Genomic DNA, 19,071 nt, shown 5'->3' with positions numbered 1-19,071 from the left:
ACAACCCTGTATTTTCACCCAATAGTTAAGCATCAGCTGTTTAATTCTTTAATTCTTAGTTTCAATGGTAGCTCCCCCATTTCAACTTGTAATGACACAGCAGGAGTTGACCTCATAGCCCCAGTGCAAATTTTCAATGCCTGATTTTGGATGACTTCTATTTTATGTAATAATGTTTTGCACGCTGTATTGTAAACAATAATTCCATAATCTGTGACTGACCTAATCATTGTAATATATATTTGTTTTAAAGCCTGTGCACTAGCTCCCCACCCAGTACCTTTCAAGCATCTCATTATATTTATGACTTTCTTACATCTCCCTACTATACTATCAATGTTCTCTCTCCATTTCAATTTTGTAACCAATATAACACCCAGGTACCTAAAACTATGTACTTGCTCAATTGCTTCTCCATATAACCTTAAGTTCAAAACAGTTCCACGTTTCCTAGTAAAAACCATGCATTTTGTTTTAGTTACTGAAAATTTGAATCCCCAGTCATAAGACCAGTTTTCCACCTCCGTAATCGCGTCTTGTATTTTTCTCTCCACATAATGAATATTTCTTCCCCTCTTCCACAAGACTCCATCATCTGCAAATAATGCTTTCCCAAATTCACATCCAATTGAATTAAATATATCATTAATCATAATTGAAAACAGCACAGGGCTAATCACACTACCTTGTGGGGTTCCATTATCCACTACGTACCTATTAGAAAAGGACTTTCCTATCCTAATTTGAACACATCTATCAAACAAAAACCCCTTAATCCAATTATAGATTCTTCCATTAAGTCCTAACGTACCTAATTTTATAAATAAACCCTCTTTCCAGACCATATCATAAGCCTTTTCAATATCAAAGAATACCGCCACCAAATATTCTTTATTTACTTGGGCTTTCCTAACGTCTGCTTCTAGACAGATTACAGGATCCATTGTCCCTCGACCTTTCCTAAAACCATTCTGATATGGGGACAGCAAATTTTTACTTTCCAGGTAATACTGCATCTCTCATTTATCATTCTTTCCATCACTTTACCAACATGTGATGTGAGTGCTATGGGCCTGTAATTTTCTGGGCTGCTCGGATCTTTCCCAGGTTTTAATATAGGAATAACCACAGCCTCTTTCCAATTGGTCGGCAATTTACCTTCACACCAGACCCTATTATACATGTCCAATTATTTCAATTTCATTTTCCTACCTAAATGTTTTAACATAACATAACTTATACCATCCCTACCGGGTGATGTAATTTTAGATTTATGTAGTGCTAAATCCAATTCAAAGCAGGTAAACGGAGCATCCATGCTTGTCAAATAAGTGTTATCATCAAATTCCTTGTAGTGCCGTTCCCTAATTTCATCTCTCCTCCCTTTCCTATACCCTGACAAATTCTCATTACTTTGACTTCTCACAAAAGTTTTAGCCAACATTTCTGCTTTATCCGTATCCGATATCGCCAGGTCATCATCACTCATTTTCTAATCATTCCCCAAACCGTATTAACTGGAGTTGTTCGATCAATTTTATCACAAAAACCCCTCCAGTACTCCCTTTTCTCCTTTTTAATAATCCTTCTTGCCTGTGAACAAAGTCTCTTATAGTTCAACAGATTTTCATATGTGTGAGTCCGTTTTAAGAGTTTCAAACCCTTATTCCTATTCTTAACTGCTATCTTGCAGTCTTCAGTCCACCATGGAACATTTTTCCTCGTCATAGTTGCTTTACTTCTCGGAATTGTTTTTTGCGCCGCTGAAATTATTAAATTTCGAACTTTCTTTTCCATTTCTTCAGCCGTACTCTCCATACTAATGTTTGAACATTCCTCCTCACACATAAAAGTAAATTCATCCCATTTTGCTTTATGAAAAAGCCATCTTCCTTCCTTTCCATTACTTGGTGGTTCTCTATCACCACCAACCCTAGAGAACACAGGATAATGGTCACTCCCCATTGTGCTCTTGTGTACATTCCACTCGCTACCCCCTGCCAAATCATTTGAAACAAAAGTAAGATCTAGTGCTGACATATTCCCTGTTCGAACATCAATTCTTGTTCCTCTCCCATCATTGAGACACACCAAGTGTAATTCATCCATCAAATCCTCCAATACCTCACCATTAACATCTGTCACCTTCCCCCCCCCATAATGTGCTATGTGCATTAAAATCCCCACAAACAATGACATGCCCATTGTCCAGACGAATAATTGATTTAAGAAGACTGAGATCTAACTTTTTGCATGGATTATAGTAATTAACAACGTATATTCTCCCCAGACCAATATAAATTTCAATGCCAATAAATTCTTCTTGTGTTCCTATCTTAATCAGCCTGTAATTGAAATTATTTTTTTATAAAGGTGGAACAACCACCCCCACCTCCCTCTGCTCTATCACACCGGATTCCCGTATATTGGGAAATTCTAAAATCTAAATTTGGCCTTAACCACGTCTCTTGAATACATATAATATCCGGTTTTTGATCCAAGTCATCTATACACTTTTTCAATTCCTGTCCATTTGCCAATAAGCTCCTTGCATTCCATTGAAGTATAAGAACCATTTACTATCCCACATTTCCCACCTCCTGACTAGACTGGGCACTGAGGTTGTTCCGAACCTCTTCCCATGTCAACTCATTGATGTCCAAATGGTTCGCTGCTGCTTTTACAATGATTTGTATTCTTTCTGTTTTTGATTTAGTTTCCATCGTTGCATTTATAACTCCAGCTACAAACGTGACCAGTTTCTTCAAATCTATCAAAACTCTCCCCTCAACATTCCTGCCCTGTATACTGTTTGGCACCTCGTGTATGACTCCTGTCTGTCTATCAGAACTTTTACCAACCATTTTAACTGCATCTGCATATGAGATTCTATGTAGTACTCTGTTTTTTTGAATATGGACTTCTCTCCTCATAACCTCACAGCCTGCATATGCAGCACTATGGTCCCCCCCACAGTTACAACACTTTGGTTTCATCTTGTTTCCACAGGACTCATAGCCATGATCTTCTCCACACCTGGGACACCTCTGCTTGCCTTTACATACAGCAGCAGTGTGTCCAAATCTCTGGCAGTGAAAACATCTAATGGGTTTAGGAACATATTCCCTCACAGTATAAGACATGTATCCCAGGGACACTCTGTCCGGCAGGCTCCTTCCCATAAATTCCTACAATATTCCCTCAGACTCCCTCCTCACACCATCCCGAAAAACACTTAATCTCCTTGCTTCTCTTATTTCTGCCCCTCGTAGGTTAGCTTTAAATTTTGTAATAGACATTTCCACAGGTATGCCCCAAATCACTCCCCTCCGCCCCTGACCTCCCAATCCTACCTTGCTCATACTAACAATTTTATGTTTCCCCACTTCTCTCATTTTACAGGCCCTGTCCCTCTGCTCCTCACTTCTACAAACAATCAACAGGTTCCCATCTCTCAGGACTTTAGCAACTTTAATGTCCCCCACTTGATTCTTCAAGATAGTCGTCAATTTTATCGGGCTAAAAGTACTTAACCCTTGTCCTTCAGAAAATCTCAAAATGACTTTATAGCCATCCCTTCCTTCTTCATCACTGTCAGTTGACATCACTCGTCTTTGTTTTCTAGGATCAGTTCCATCAAAACTATTTCCTCTCTTTTCCCTTCCTGTTTCAATCCCAAAGCTCATCTCCATACTATCCTCACTTTCACATCCCCCGTCATCTCCCCACTCCTTCCCAGTCACAACACAGCTGTGCCTACCCGCCACCGCCTTAGCGTCCATCCTCGATTTAGCCATGTTTTTCGCGCCGCGCTCGCTATGTCACCTCTTTTGACAGCTCTTTGGTTTTGCCCATGTTGGTAGTTAGACATCTGACTGATTGTGGGGGGCACAGGTGCCTTTATGCAAGCTAACGACCTCAAACAGGTGCCACTAATTTAGAATCATGAGCAGAGTGGAGTTGAACTATTTAAAAGCAGAACAGCAGGTCTTTGCTGGTCAGAAATCTATCTGATAATCAAGTGATCAAATACTTATTTGTCACAGTAATATACAAATAAATTGTTTTAAAAAATCGTACAACGTGATTTCTGAATGTTTCTTCAGATTCTGTCTCTCACTGTGGAAATGCACCTATGATGAAAACTTTAGACCCCTCCATGTATTCTAAGTGAGAGAACTTGCTAAATCACTGGGTGATCAAATACTTATTGACCTCACTGTGGATAAGCAGTTTGGTTAAATGAATGTGTGCTTCATAACCCTTATGCTATCTTATGGGGTCCAGATGACCCGATCTTTACATTGATGTGTTCTCCCTACCATGACACCGGTAGATAAAGGTGAAGAGGATTACATGTAACGCCAGTAAAGATCACAAATCATTGAAGAAAAAAGGTTTCGCGCACAGTCCTGTAGGGTCTAGATGACCCCACTCCCAACATGAACGTGCCTAGGATAGCACAAGTGTTAAAGTGTACCCTGATCACACCGAATGCTCCAGCAAAAGCAGGAGGCCCGGCACCCCACATCCCCCAGAGCTAAGGGGAGACAGCGCAGCAGCCTGGCAGATCAAGGCATCCAAGAGCCCCACCGACAGACAACCTTGCACTTATTACTGATTTCAGTTGCTGATATTCTGAGAATTTCTTTAAACTTATTTTTCATGTCGTCTTTTCAACTTTTCAAAAGATACAAAAGTTTAATCTTAAATTATGTGTTCTAAATAAGTTATTCTGTTAGCCTTCCAGTTTGGAAAGTTAAGCATTTTCTTTGTTGTCAGCTTGCTCGGTGTGAGAGAAGAGGAGATGATAACAGACAAAAGATCATAAGAGGACAGGGTGGTCAAAATCCAGGCGAAAGTCTGGGCTGGCGGCAGGCAAACAGAATCAGAAACAGGGTCAGGGGACAGAAGAACAGGTCCAAATATAACGCTCGGTAAAGAAGGCAGAGTGGCACAAACAATACTTCACACTGAGCTTCTCTCAGTGCAGAGATTAAGTATGCTGTGGTTCTCTTTCTCCCCTTTCTTTTATACTGTTATTCCAAGTACAAGTTCCTACTGGCCACAATATTGACTAATGTTAAATGAATTTTCAAACACAAGAGTTCGCATTTTTATTTATTTGAACCTTAACTATTACACAAATGACATTTTGTTTTTCCAAAAGAAATGTTTAATGCATTGTCTAAAATATTGCCAAGCATTTTATGCAGATGAAATTCATGTTAAAGAATTATTTTTTGTTCATTAAATAATTTTTGGTGTTTTTCTCAGGTTGACACAGAATGATAAAACACTTTGGAGCAAATATACACATTATTAGTCCAAAACTGGAGGCCAGAATAGCAAATATCTCCACAGCTACTGTGAATTTGCCAGGAGAGCTGACATAAGCTGGGATGAAGCTCAGCCAGACTGCACAGAAAATCAACATGCTAAATGTTATCAGCTTGGCTTCATTAAAGTTGTCCGGCAGTTTCCGAGCCAGCACAGCTAACACAAAGCAGAACACAGCCAGAAGGCCGATGTATCCCAACACAGCCCAGAATCCAATGGCAGAACCCAAAGCACACTCCAGGATGATCTTCTCTTTATATGTGGAGAAATTTTTCATTGGAAATGGAGGCCTCAGCACAAGCCAAACAATACAAATGAATACTTGAACAAATGTAAAAAATACTACAGTCAGTCTTTGTTGAGGAGGACCAAACCATTTCATGACATTGCTACCTGGCAGTGTAGCTTTAAAGGCCATCAAGACCACTATGGTTTTTCCAAGCACACAGGAGATACAAAGAACAAAGGTGATGCCAAAAGCTGAGTGACGCAGCATACAAGACCACTCAGTTGGAGCCCCTATGAAAGTTAAGGAACATAAAAAACACAGAGTCAGGGAGAAGAGCAGCAGGAAGCTCAGCTCTGAGTTGTTGGCCCGTACTATTGGGGTGGTTCTGTGATGGAAAAACACTGCTGCTGTTAGGATGGCAAGACATGCTCCACCAACAGAAACGACAGCCAAGATGATAGCCAGAGTCTCATCAATGGAAAGATATTCTACTGGTTTGGGATGACATGAGTCCTTTTCTGGATTTGGCCAGAATTCGATGGGACATGGGAAACAATCAGAGGAATCTAGAAAAACACAGACAGTACAGGTCAGTTTCTAAGGGTCAGAAATGTGACGTAAATCAGCTTTGCAAATGGAGGATCTTACCTGAAGTGTTGCTAATCTCTCCCTCAGGACATGGTATACAATCATAGCAACAGCTGGGTTTTCCTTTCTGCAGCACTTTGTGAGTTCCTGGAGGACAGCTATCAGTACACACTGACACTGGCACCTTTCACAAAGGAACATTTGTTATATAAACATTTATCAAAACCTTTTATTGTAAATAATTATCAGACTATTTACTTGTTTTCTACCATCCATCCAGGTTAAATTTCCGTTGATATGGAATTCTTTATTTATAGGCAGAGACGCATCATAGTATCCTACTGTTACCAACTCAATTTTTCCACTTTCACCCTTCTGCCAGTTGACCAGCTCATAAACAGCCACAGGATCTCCATTAGCATCAAACGACACAGGATAGCCATTCTTGGTAAAATTGACTTTCTTCAGTGCATCTAAAACCTGCAGATAAATGTGGAAAGCAAAAGAAAATCAATAAATGTTAGTCTACTATAACACTATTTAGTTCAGTGATAGGTAATAAGAAATATATGTTCTTCATATCTTAGCTGACCTGCTTGGACTCCAACATTAAATGTTTGTCACACTTGGTTGTCGAATTTTTTTCTGGGCACACAACACTATGGACTCTGAAGCTTTGTTATGTCTTCACTTCCATCGCAGACACGTTCTTCTGCACCAACATCTTAAGAAAAACAGAGACAAACACAGATTATTACTTTTGTTTTTCCAAAATTTAATAATAATATTAATATTAATTTCCCTAACCCAAACCTATTTTCAGTCTGCATTTGAAGGCGTTCTCCCAGAACTCTGTCAGCAGTGGAGATGCTGCCACTTCTGAGGGAGAAAGATCCAGCAAAAAATCTCTCAAACCTGGGATGACAGATTTTTGAATCCCGAATCCAAGGGCCCCTTCACAGAAATCAAACTTCAGCAAGTTTGGGTCTGTTACCCAGGCCTCGCTGCCTATCCACTGACGAGAGGATGAAGGTTCCCTCGCAAGTTCTTCCAGCAGGACTTTCATATCTCCAGAAGAAGCAAATGCCACAATTACCGTAGCGGTTGCCCTAAAGAGTCAATAGATGCATTTATTTAAATACAATTTTCTTCCTGCCATTTTATTTGTCTATTTTTCTAGAAGGACAAAAAGATTGCTTTTACCTGCGGATAACATCAGCCACTCTTTGAATTTTCCTATATGGATTGGTCCGAAAAAAACATTCTGAAAACTCCACACAAATTCCCTCCTTTTGAGCTGCTTGAAGAAAAGAGGCCATCCCGTTATTGCCATAATCTGAATCCGAGCAGACAGCACCTATCCAAGTCCACCCAAAGTGTTTCACCAGCTTGGCCAGCGCTACAGCCTGAAATGCATCACTGGGTATAGTTCTGAAGAAATTTGGATACTGCTGCTTATCAGACAGACAAGCACACGTGGCAAAGTGGCTGACCTAAAGATAAATATAACAATTTAATTAGCATGGGTTCAATTACTTAAAAAATAAATAAATAAATAAATAAATAAATAAATAAATAAATAAATAAATAAATAAATAAATAAAGGTCTTAAAATAACTGTAGACATATTTACTTGGGGAATGTTAAAGGATCCAATGATCCGAGAAATGCTGATGGATGGTGTGGATCCAGATTCAGCAACAACAGCCGCCATCATGCCAGACTGAGAGCAATTACTATCTTTGTAGAAGATTTTGTCCTCCCCGTTGGAGAGCTGAAAAGCAGCTTGCACGGCCACAGGCACTGCAGCGCATGAGTCATGGATCTGATAACCAAGCCTGATACCAGGCAGCAGCTCTGTGCTGTTGTTAATCTCCTCAATGGCAAAGATCATTGCACGAGAGAAACGCAGTCCACGAGCGTTCATACTAAAAGTAGCAAAAATAAGTACACATTTACCAAAAATATTACAATTCAGATAACAATACTGTCATTTTTTTTAAATCTTAACAGGAAAGTTGTAAAAAAAAAAAATATTGTAAAAGATTTCATTTGATACATTAGTTTTCCTTTAAACTCTTACTAACCTTCCTGCGCACTTTAGTGGCTCAGGCATGGTAGCATAATTATAAATCTTTGTGTACATGTTATAGTGAATAGAGAGCACACCACCTATAACAAAGTCACCGTCCATTGAGAATGCAGGTGAACGTGTCGTACCCCACAGGTTACATCTCACAGAGGAAGCATCAATGTTGGCAACATCAACCTCAGTCCTTTGTTTTAAGCCACTCAGAGCCCCACCCAAGAAAAAAACTGAGTTCATCTCAAACGAACAGAGAGGCAACAGCAGGATAGTAAAGAAAGCTGAGATCTCCATCCCTCCAATGTCTGAATGTAAATCCAAGGAGGTCCTGCCTTTTTTATATAACATATTCTGTATTCTTCTGGGGGAAAAATGCCCCATAGTGTTGTTTTTCCATGACACCATGAAATTGTTATTCTTTGTCTGAGTCTGTCATTTACCTCTGTGAGAAATAAAAACAAAAAGATACAAACGTGATAATGCTCTCACTTTTTCGTTTCTTCTAAATAAGTGGATACACTAAGAAAGAAAAATAAACAGTTGATTCTTTTGTGGTAGGATTAGGGGTAGCTATCATTCCTATACCCTTAATTTGGCACGTCTGAATGAGAACTTTTTATTGATTCGGAAAAAAAAACATTCTTACATGATTAAACACCACATCTAGAAAAATATACGGTAGTTATACTTTATAAAGTCTCACCTCTTTAAAGGCCTATTCCTTCAACAACATACAAAGAAACAATGACAAAAGGAACAAAATGTTGTCAACACAGCAAATAAGGGCTAAACCATACAGAATAATCTGGCATACGAAAGTGTTACTGCTGGATCACGTATGCTGCTTTGATTAGCCCACTGACGTTGACAGAATATTTCTCTTGGGTGTCAAAATTTTGTACATTAAATGAATCTTCCAAACATTTATTTTCAGAACCTGCTTAACCCTTTTGGTGTAATGAGCTTGATGTAGCTAACCTAGCTATTATAGAGTGGAGGTGGGGTCCACCCTGAACTGGTCATAAGTCTGTTGCAGGGCCACACACACACTCCTGGTGTCAATTTAAAGTCACCAATCAGCCATGAATCAAGTACCGGTATTTGGATTGTAAAGGGGAAATACTCACAGAGAACCCAAATATGCACAAAGAGCACATTCCAACTCCACACAGAGAGAGACCCCAGCTGGGGTTCAAAATACGGCCTTCTCGCTGTGAGGTGAGAATGTTAACCATTAGGCAACCATGATCCCCCAGAACTTATTTACACTGGTCCATCTGCAGTGCTTCTCTATTTATATTGACGCAAAAAATAACACATTGATTAATCAGTGGGATTGTTTCCTCTCCTACGTCATGTTTGGGTTTGATGTCTACCCCTCTGCAATACAATGCAAGTTTTACGCAAGAGTTCTATTTCCAGTCCAATGATGCATCAATTTCCCGGCAAAAAGCCGTAGAAATGGAAAACGGGTCTGGGTTTCAGAATAAAAACTTCTTTTTTACTTTAAAATATAAACTTTATACATCAAATGTATTGCAATAAATGTGAAAAACAAGCAGTAAAGTTGTTGTTGTTTTTTTAAATGCAGTTGCAGCAACACTCACCAGCCACTTTATTGAACTATTCAAAAATCCAAAGACAGAGGAGGACTAGGCCTACCTAACTTCCAGGATTACTACTCCGCAAACAGATTACTTTATGTCCTGAAATGGCTTAAACCTGGTCTGTTAGATGAATCTTGGATAAATATATAGCACATTCTCTGTGTTAACCTTGATATTTCTAATTTGCCTTTTTTCAGTTCCAAAATTAAACATCATAAATGCCTCAGAAGTTTAAACATCAGCTCATCTCTAACAGCCTGGAGGGATTTTCTAAAAAACTTCAAAACATTTTCATGCAAACTCACCCCCATTTGGAACAACCCTGATATATTACTAAACAAAACGCTATTTACTTTACTTCATGGAAGAACAAAGGGTTTTCCAACAGTTTCTGAATATATTTCAGAATAGATCATTTATACCCTCCACAATGTTATCCTCAATTTATGGGATTACAAAAAACAAATTTCTAGAATACCAGGAACTCAAATCAATTATAAGAACAAAAAACTGCTTGATCCAAATAGACCTAGAACTTCCTCCTACAGTAACAAATTTCATTGACCTTGATAACCAAAAGTTCACTTTCAAAATTTACTAACTCATAGCTAACACAGATGACACAATTTACCTACCCAAGGCAAAATGGGAGTCTGATCTATCATTGAATTCTAGTGATCAATTTTGGCTGCAGATTTATCTAAATGCCTTTAATATGACCAACAGTCCTAATCTAAAACGTATTCAGTACAAGTTTCTCCACAGAACACATTACACAGGACACAGGTTATTTAAAATGGGTCTCAATCAGTCTGTTGTATGCAGACAGTGACAACAAAGACGACTACATGCATGCCCTGTGGTTCTGTTCACCTGTCCAAACATTCTGCTGTAAAGTATCTGAGGTTTATCAATGTGGTTTGAATATGTGGTCCCTCTACATAAATAGTTCGCGTGTTTGAATGAAATATTTCACACTAGTTGGTATAAAGGCATAAGATGTGTTTGTGAACATTATTTGTATTTTGTACATGTTGACATGTTAACATTTTCTGAGCCAACAGGTGTGTTTATAACATTTGAGTGTGTGTGTGGACAGGCCCCGCCCTTAAAACTTGTATTACATCTGAACGTTACTGTAATCAGTATAACCATCCAAAAACTTGCTGCTTTACGCTGCTTCATGGTTTTAACCCCCCCCACCACCACCACCACCACCACCACCACCCCATAATCACCCTCCTATCCCCCACTCTCTAATATCCCTCCCTCTTCTTCCCCCCCCTTTCCTTTTCCGTCCGGTCCAACACAAAAGAGTTTCAAATATGATTAAAATTAATAAAGTTTGGCCTTGATTGCAAAAGGGGTTTATTCAGACACAGATCTGCCACTTGCTGGATATTTTTCCTCTTTCTGACCATTCTCTGTAAACCCTAACGATGGTTGTGTGATAAAATCCCAACAGATTACCAGTTGCGGAAATGCTCAGATCAACCCATCTGGCACCAACAACCATGTCACTATCAAAGTTATTTAAATTGCTTTTCTTCCCCTATTTTGATGCTCATTTTGAACTGCATCAGATCGTCTTGACCAGGGGTACTGATCACGTCGATCAGGATTGAAGGACATGTGGGTATATCACAAGCCATCAAAGATATATACAGAACATACATAAAACAACTGGCACCAACGTTTTATAAAATGGTCACATTTATCAAGGGAAGCCAATCATTCCGGGGGGGGGGGGGCTTCTGACTCCTCTATCTCTGTGTGGGGTGGAGCCTGGGAGGTGTGGGCTGTTTGACCACTGTGGGAAAATCTACCAGCTTTCCCCGACTTACCCTCTTCCTTACATAATCTACTATTAGGGTGGGGGGGTTCAGTCTGCGATGCACCTTGGGGGGAGGAGCTAATTGGTAGTGGTCCCCCTTGCCGTATGGAACAATCCGCTTTCTTTTACCAAGCAATAAATCCAGCTGACTCTCTGCACATGACTTTGACCTGGCCACAATGTTGACCAATGTCAAATGAATCTAAAAATAAATGGAAGAACTTCACATTTCTCTTTATTTGAACCATGACAATTATACAAATGACAGTATGTTTTTCCCAAAAAAAGATGTGTGACGCACTTCCTTCAATATTGACAAGCATTTTCCATTCTTGTAGTTTATTAATTTTTGTTCATTAAATATTTCTTGGTGTTTTTCTCAGGTTGACACAGAATGATAAAACACTTTGGAGCAAATATACACATTATTAGTCCAAAACTGGAGGCCAGAATAGCAAATATCTCCACAGCTACTGTGAATTTGCCAGGAGAGCTGACATAAGCTGGTATGAAGCTCAGCCAGACTGCACAGAAAATCAACATGCTAAATGTTATCAGCTTGGCTTCATTAAAGTTGTCCGGCAGTTTCCGAGCCAGCACAGCTAACACAAAGCAGAACACAGCCAGAAGGCTGATGTATCCCAACACAGCCCAGAATCCAATGGCAGAACCCAAAGCACACTCCAGGATGATCCTTTCTTTGTACGTGGCAAAGTTTTTCATTGGAAATGGAGGCCTCAGCACAAGCCAAACCATGCAGATTAACACTTGAACAAATGTAAAAAACACTACAGTCAGTCTTTGTTGTAGAGGACCAAACCATTTCATGACATTGCTACCTGGCAGTGTAGCTTTAAAGGCCATCAAGACCACTATGGTTTTTCCAAGCACACAGGAGATACAAAGAACAAAGGTGATGCCAAAAGCTGAGTGACGCAGCATGCAAGACCACTCAGTGGGAGCCCCTATGAAAGTTAAGGAACATAAAAAACACAGAGTCAGGGAGAAGAGCAGCAGGAAGCTCAGCTCTGAGTTGTTGGCCCGTACTATTGGGGTTGTTCTGTGATGGAAAAACACTGCTGCTGTTAGGATGGCAAGACATGCTCCACCAACAGAAACGGCAGCCAAGATGATAGCCAGAGTCTCATCAATGGAAAGATATTCTACTGGTTTGGGATGACATGAGTCCTTTTCTGGATTTGGCCAGAATTCGATGGGACATGGGAAACAATCAGAGGAATCTAGAAAAACACAGACAGTACAGGTCAGTTTCTAAGGGTCAGAAATGTGACGTAAATCAGCTTTGCAAATGGAGGATCTTACCTGAAGTGTTGCTAATCTCTCCCTCAGGACATGGTATACAATCATAGCAACAGATGGGTTTTCCTTTCTGCAGCACTTTGTGAGTTCCTGGAGGACAGCTATCAGTACACACTGACACTGGCACCTTTCACAAAGGAACATTTGTTATAAAAACATTTAACCAAAACCTTTTATTGTAAATAATTATCAGACTATTTACTTGTTTTCTACCATCCATCCAGGTTAGATTTCCGTTGATATGGAATTCTTTATTTATAGGCAGAGACGCATCATAGTATCCTACTGTTACCAACTCAATATTTCCACTTTCACCCTTCTGCCAGTTGACCAGCTCATAAACAGCCACAGGATCCCCATTAGCATCAAACGACACAGGATAGCCATTCTTGGTAAAATTGACTTTCTTTAGTGCATCTAAAACCTGCAGATAAATGTGGAAAACAAAAGAAAATCAATAAATGTTAGTCTACTATAACACTATTTAGTTCAGTGATAGGTAATAAGAAATATATGTTCTTCATATCTTAGCTGACCTGCTTGGACTCCAACATTAAATGTTTGTCACACTTGGTTGTCAAATTTTTTTTTGGACACACAACACTATGAATAGCATGTGCTATTGCATAAACAGCCTTATAAACCATGTTAGTGACTCTCAGCTGAGATGTTTCTGTGTATGGACTCTGAAGCTTTGTTATGTCTTCACTTCCATCGCAGACACGTTCTTCTGCACCAACATCTACAGAAAAACAGAGACAAACACAGATTATTACTTTTGTTTTACATGCACAACTGTCTGCAACACCTTTGCCCATGAGACGCCAGGGTAGGCTCTGGCAGCTCCTTGACCCCGAAAAGGACAAAACGGGTTAAAAAAATGAACGAATGAACGAATGCATGCATGCATGACTTGATATACATGTTGTTATTTTATAGGACATTAATTTCATTTAAATTAGAGACTTACTCTGAATACTTAGTGAAACATCATAAATTATGCCTAAATTGAAGCCATTCCTTTTTTTTATATTTGGTTGTAGTACTTAGCCTGACATGTCTCTGGTTAAGGGAAAGATATTCAGTGACAAAAACAAATACATCTATTTTTGTTTTTTTTTCATTCAAGGAATATGGCTTACTTTTTCTTAGTCTGCATTTGAAGGCGTTCTCCCAGAACTCTGTCAGCAGTGGAGATGCTGCCACTTCTGAGGGAGAAAGATCCAGCAAAAAATCTCTCAAACCTGGGATGACAGATTTTGGAATCCCAAATCCAATTCCCCCTTCACAAAAATCAAACTTCAGCAAATTTGGGTCTGTAATCCAGGACTCGCTGCCTATCCACTGACGAGATGGTGAAGGTTTCCTGGCAAGTTCTTCCAACAAGACTTTCATTTCTCCAGAGGCAGTAAAGGCCACAATAACTTTTGCAGTTGCCCTAAAGAGTCAACGGATGCATTCTTTGAATACAAGCTTATTCTTGCTATTTTAGTGTGATCTTTTACAAAACAACAATAAATGCTTTTCTCAAGAAAACAAGGATTTTTACTCATTAAGGTTTCAGGAACACATAAAGATTGTTATTACCTGCGGATAACATCAGCCACTCTTTGAATTTCGTTATATGGATTGGTACGATAAAAAGATTCAGAAAACTCCACACAAATCCCCTCCTTTTGAGCTGCTTGAAGAAAAGAGGCCATCCCGTTATTGCCATAATCTGAATCCGAGCAGACAGCACCTATCCAAGTCCAGCCAAAGTGTTTCACCAGCTTGGCCAGCGCTACAGCCTGAAATGCATCACTGGGTATAGTTCTGAAGAAATTTGGATACTGCTGCTTATCAGACAGACAAGCACACGAGGAAAAGTGGCTGACCTAAAGAAGACAACTGCTTTTAAAGAAATATGTTTCCACAAAAAGTAATCTTCAAAAGGCAATAATAAAATATTCACTTGAGGAATGTTAAAGGGTCCAGTAATCCGGGATATACCAATCGATGATGTGGATCCAGACCCACCAATTACAGCTGCCACCATTCCCGACTGGGAACAGTTTTTGTCTTTGTAAAACACAGTGTTTTTCCCGCTTATCAGCTGAAAAGCCGCATACATAGCCACAGGCACTGCAGCGCACTTGTCATGGATCTGATAACCAAGTTTGATGCCAGGAAGCAGCTCTCTGCTGTTGTTAATCTCCTCAATGGCAAAGATCATTGCACGAGAGAAGCGCAGTTCACGAGAATTTATGCTGTCAAGAAAGATGTCTACATTTAAAAAAAGATTATTACATATTCATTGAAAAGGCAGACTCATACAACATGGCAATGAATAAAGTATGACACATTGTCTTTTTCAGTCAAGGAATAAAAACATCTTTAAAACTTTTTTCTGTCTTCTATGCAACTCTTACTCACACCCTTTGTCTCTTACTCACCTCCCTGTGCACCAAGGTGGTCCAGGTAATATAGTATAATTGTAAATCTCTGTGTGCATGGTATAATAAATGGAAAACACACCACCTATGATAAAGTCACCATCTATTGAGAATGCAGGTGAAGATGCTGTGGCCAGAGGTATACATCTTACAGGTGGATCATTGGTCATGGACTCGCTCAAGACAAAAACTGTGTTCCTCTCAAACAAACTCAAACCCAATACCAGAATGGTAAAGACAGGTGATGTCGCCATCCCTAAAATTAGTTCAAGTAAATTTGTGTTCCTGCTTTATATAACATCTCTGTTGATTCTTCAGAGACAAACCCCTCCCTCAAGTTATGTTTTGTCAAAGTCTTTTTTTCTGACAACTGATTACATTTATCTACAGAGTATTTTTCCACTTTAATTTACTGATATTAACACAAGCAATTCAGTCTACAGCAAATAACATTATGATACCTGGTCTTTTGTTCAACTTAAAAGCTAACAATACTTGAATAAAAAACATTGCTAAGCTGTGGTTTTAAAAATTATAAAATCTTTTGTTTGTTCATCTGTTCCTTTGCACCAACCCAAAGATTCTTTTTAACTGTGTATTGCTTGCCACATAGCTGAAGCACAGATGTAGGCCCACTATTTCAAGTTTCCATGGTTGCGGTTCATGTTTATTGCACTGCTTTCAGCAACAAAAGGAACTGTCCAGAAAGCAAAACCTAATTTGAAAAGATAACTCTTTTTTTCTAAATTATTTTATTTCCTATATGCTGCCTACATTTAGGAGGCCCAGTTTGGTTTCAATCCATCACAAACACAATTTATTTGTCTGTCATTTAGGGCAACTAAATATTTGATGCTCTAGTAACCATTTAGAGTTTATGTTCACGCCAACCAATTAGGCTGCATTTAGACTGGAGGTCTTGATGCCCAAATCCAATTTTCTGACTGTCTCCGATTTTTTTGACGACCCGCTTACATCATCTTTTAAAAGTGACCCATATCCAATTTTTACATTTTCAGTATACAATGCTGAAACTATCAAACGCAGATGTTCTGAGGACTACATAGCAGCATCATTTCCGCCTTCCTCTGACCTGAGCACTGACCACACAGATTAAAAAAATTATGAACGAGCAGGCCCTTAATAATAATCATAACAGTAATGAAAGCACATTTAGAAGATGCGTCTTGGTCCAAATGGCAAACGTATAGCATGGCGAGATCTGCTAGAGCTGCATGTTAGCTGCTTCGCTTGTCCCCCCCCCCCCCCCCTTTTTTTGTTGTGTTTCTTTTGTGTGACTGCGGTTGTCATGGAGGCAATGCAGCGACGGAAGAAGGCGTTGCCTTGTGCGCTCGAGGATGAGGCAGGCGCACGACAGGCTTATGTGCTCTCGCTAAGTTTTGAATGAGGAAGTGTTTGGAAACGTTGTGCTGTATTAATAGTTTGATCCGAGCAAAGAAATAAATGGCTTCTAGCCTGTTCCAGAGCAACGGTGTCCCACTTGATTAGTTACCGTTTGTGTCCCGACGGACCGGAAATAACAGCGGTTTCCGACTACGGTCTGAAGCCTGAGGCTGAAAGGTAACACGCTGATGGGGCTCCAGTTGTCCTCGAACAGCAAAATCAGCGCACAAAAGCACCTTAATAAGTCATGTGATCTCAGTTGTTGTTGTTCTGAGTTGACATCACTGACGGACGACTCGCATTTACTGGGGAATATCCGATTTGTCTGCTTACATGGCACACGCAAATGCACGTATCCGATTCGTATCCGATTTATTTCCACATATGAATGAGGCCTGTATCCGATCTGAGAAAATCGGAACCCATGCGCTTTTTTCCTGTTACACGTTCACCGGTCATATCCGATCTGTGACACATGAGAGGAAAAAGTCGGAATTGGGTCACTTGAACCATGCAGTGTAAATGGGGCCTAAGATTCTCTTAATCAATCTGTCCCCGGAATTGAAGACACCTGCTTTATCTAATTATTTGTAGAAAAGGCAGCTCTCAACAGAATCAGCCACAGACTCCAAACTGTCCAACATGGGAAAGACTAAAGAGCTCTCAGTGTATTTGAGGAAGAAAATTGTAGACCTGAATAAGACTGGAATGGACTACTGAACCATCTGCAAGAAGCTGGGGGTTAAAGTGACAACCGTTGGTGCAACTGTGCAAAAATGCAAAAACTACGATACGACCCTCAATTGACATAAAGATCTGTGACTGCAAACCAGATCTCACCTGATGGGGTTTTCCATGATTATGATCACAGTAAAAATGGGCCTAAAGCAACATAGCAGGAGTTAGTTGAAGACATTAAAGCAGCTGGGACGACAGCTGCTTTGATGTCCTCAACTAACTCCTGCTATGTTGCTTTAGGCCCATAAAGCAGCTGGGACCACAGTCACCAAGAAAACCATTAGTAGTACTATTCGTTGCAATGGTTTAACATACTGGAGTGCTTGTAAAATACCCCAGCTTAAGAGCGCAGATCTGCAGGCCCGCCTGAAGATTGCCAATGAACACCCTCATTATTTAGAGAGTGACTGGGAGAAGGTGCTGTGATCAGATGAGACCTAAACAGAGCTCTTTGGCATCAACTCAACCTGTCATGTTTGAAGAAAAAGAAATGCTGCCTATGACACCAAGAACACCCTCTACTACACTGTCAATCCTGAGTGAGTGAGATCCTATCAAATCCTGAGTGAGAACCTCCTTTCCTCCACCAGGAGGCTTAAAATTGGTAATGGATGGGTCTTTCTAGTGACCCAAAGATCCAAACAAGGCAACCAAGGACTGGTCACCAAATTTTAATGATTCGTAAATAATTTGCAAAGAAGAGTGGACCGAAATTCCTCCTGATATGCCAAGAAACCTAGTCATGAACCACAAGAAATGTTTAGCCTCTGTAATTGATAATAAGGGTTTTACCATTTAGTACTACGTCTTTCCGCAAGAGTGTTCAAATACTTATTTCCCTCAATGACATGTGAATAAATTGACAAGTTTAAAGTCCATTTATTTCTATCTCCTACTGTTCAAGTTAACCTACCATAGATGAGAGACTTGTCACTTTCTTTTGAGGTGCTGGGCAATCTTACAAATTCAGCAAGGGATCAAATACTTATTTACTCCTTTGTATCTGTATTTCTACTCACTGTAGGATTATAAAATAAAACTGGGCAACACCCAACCAAATGCCAGCTTACTCCAGTGGCCTAAGGTCCTCTAATTCTAATAACTGACCTATGGTTGCTTATTGTATGACATTACCACTGCCAGTAGTTTTCTCATTTTCTGTTTGATAATATCTGCCTTTTGTCTCCAAATTGTTAAAAAAGTTAAAACTAATATATATAGGTGTTCTATATGTGATGTACAGGTGTAGATTGGAAAAGAGGTCTGGTCTCTGGGTAGGTGTCCAAAGAGTGCACAAGACATCATTGACATCTCTTAACTCAATGCAGTTCAACAAAAAGGAAAATGGATTTCAAAAAATTTAATAAGAGAATATCTTGCCAAAGGCTGTAAATAAATTTCCAAGTCACAGGTAAAGTCTCAAGACATCATAACCTGCCAATTATCTGTAAGTAAATATGTGAAAGTCAAATATTAGAGGAGAAATTCAG

General features: G+C 39.6%; 2 pseudogenes; both read right to left on the bottom strand.

The window, feature by feature from the left end:
* Positions 1-5,040: 5,040 nt before the first annotated feature.
* On the bottom strand, positions 5,041-8,084 carry LOC111948505 (annotated as a pseudogene).
* Positions 8,085-11,970: 3,886 nt separating this feature from the next.
* On the bottom strand, positions 11,971-15,565 carry LOC101171600 (annotated as a pseudogene).
* Between the last annotated feature and the right edge of the window lie 3,506 nt (positions 15,566-19,071).

This window comes from Oryzias latipes, chromosome 13 (assembly GCF_002234675.1).
Source record: "Oryzias latipes chromosome 13, ASM223467v1".
NCBI lineage: Eukaryota > Metazoa > Chordata > Actinopteri > Beloniformes > Adrianichthyidae > Oryzias > Oryzias latipes.
Note: the sequence above shows the minus strand (reverse complement) of the source record. Positions and strands in the feature narration are given on the sequence as shown.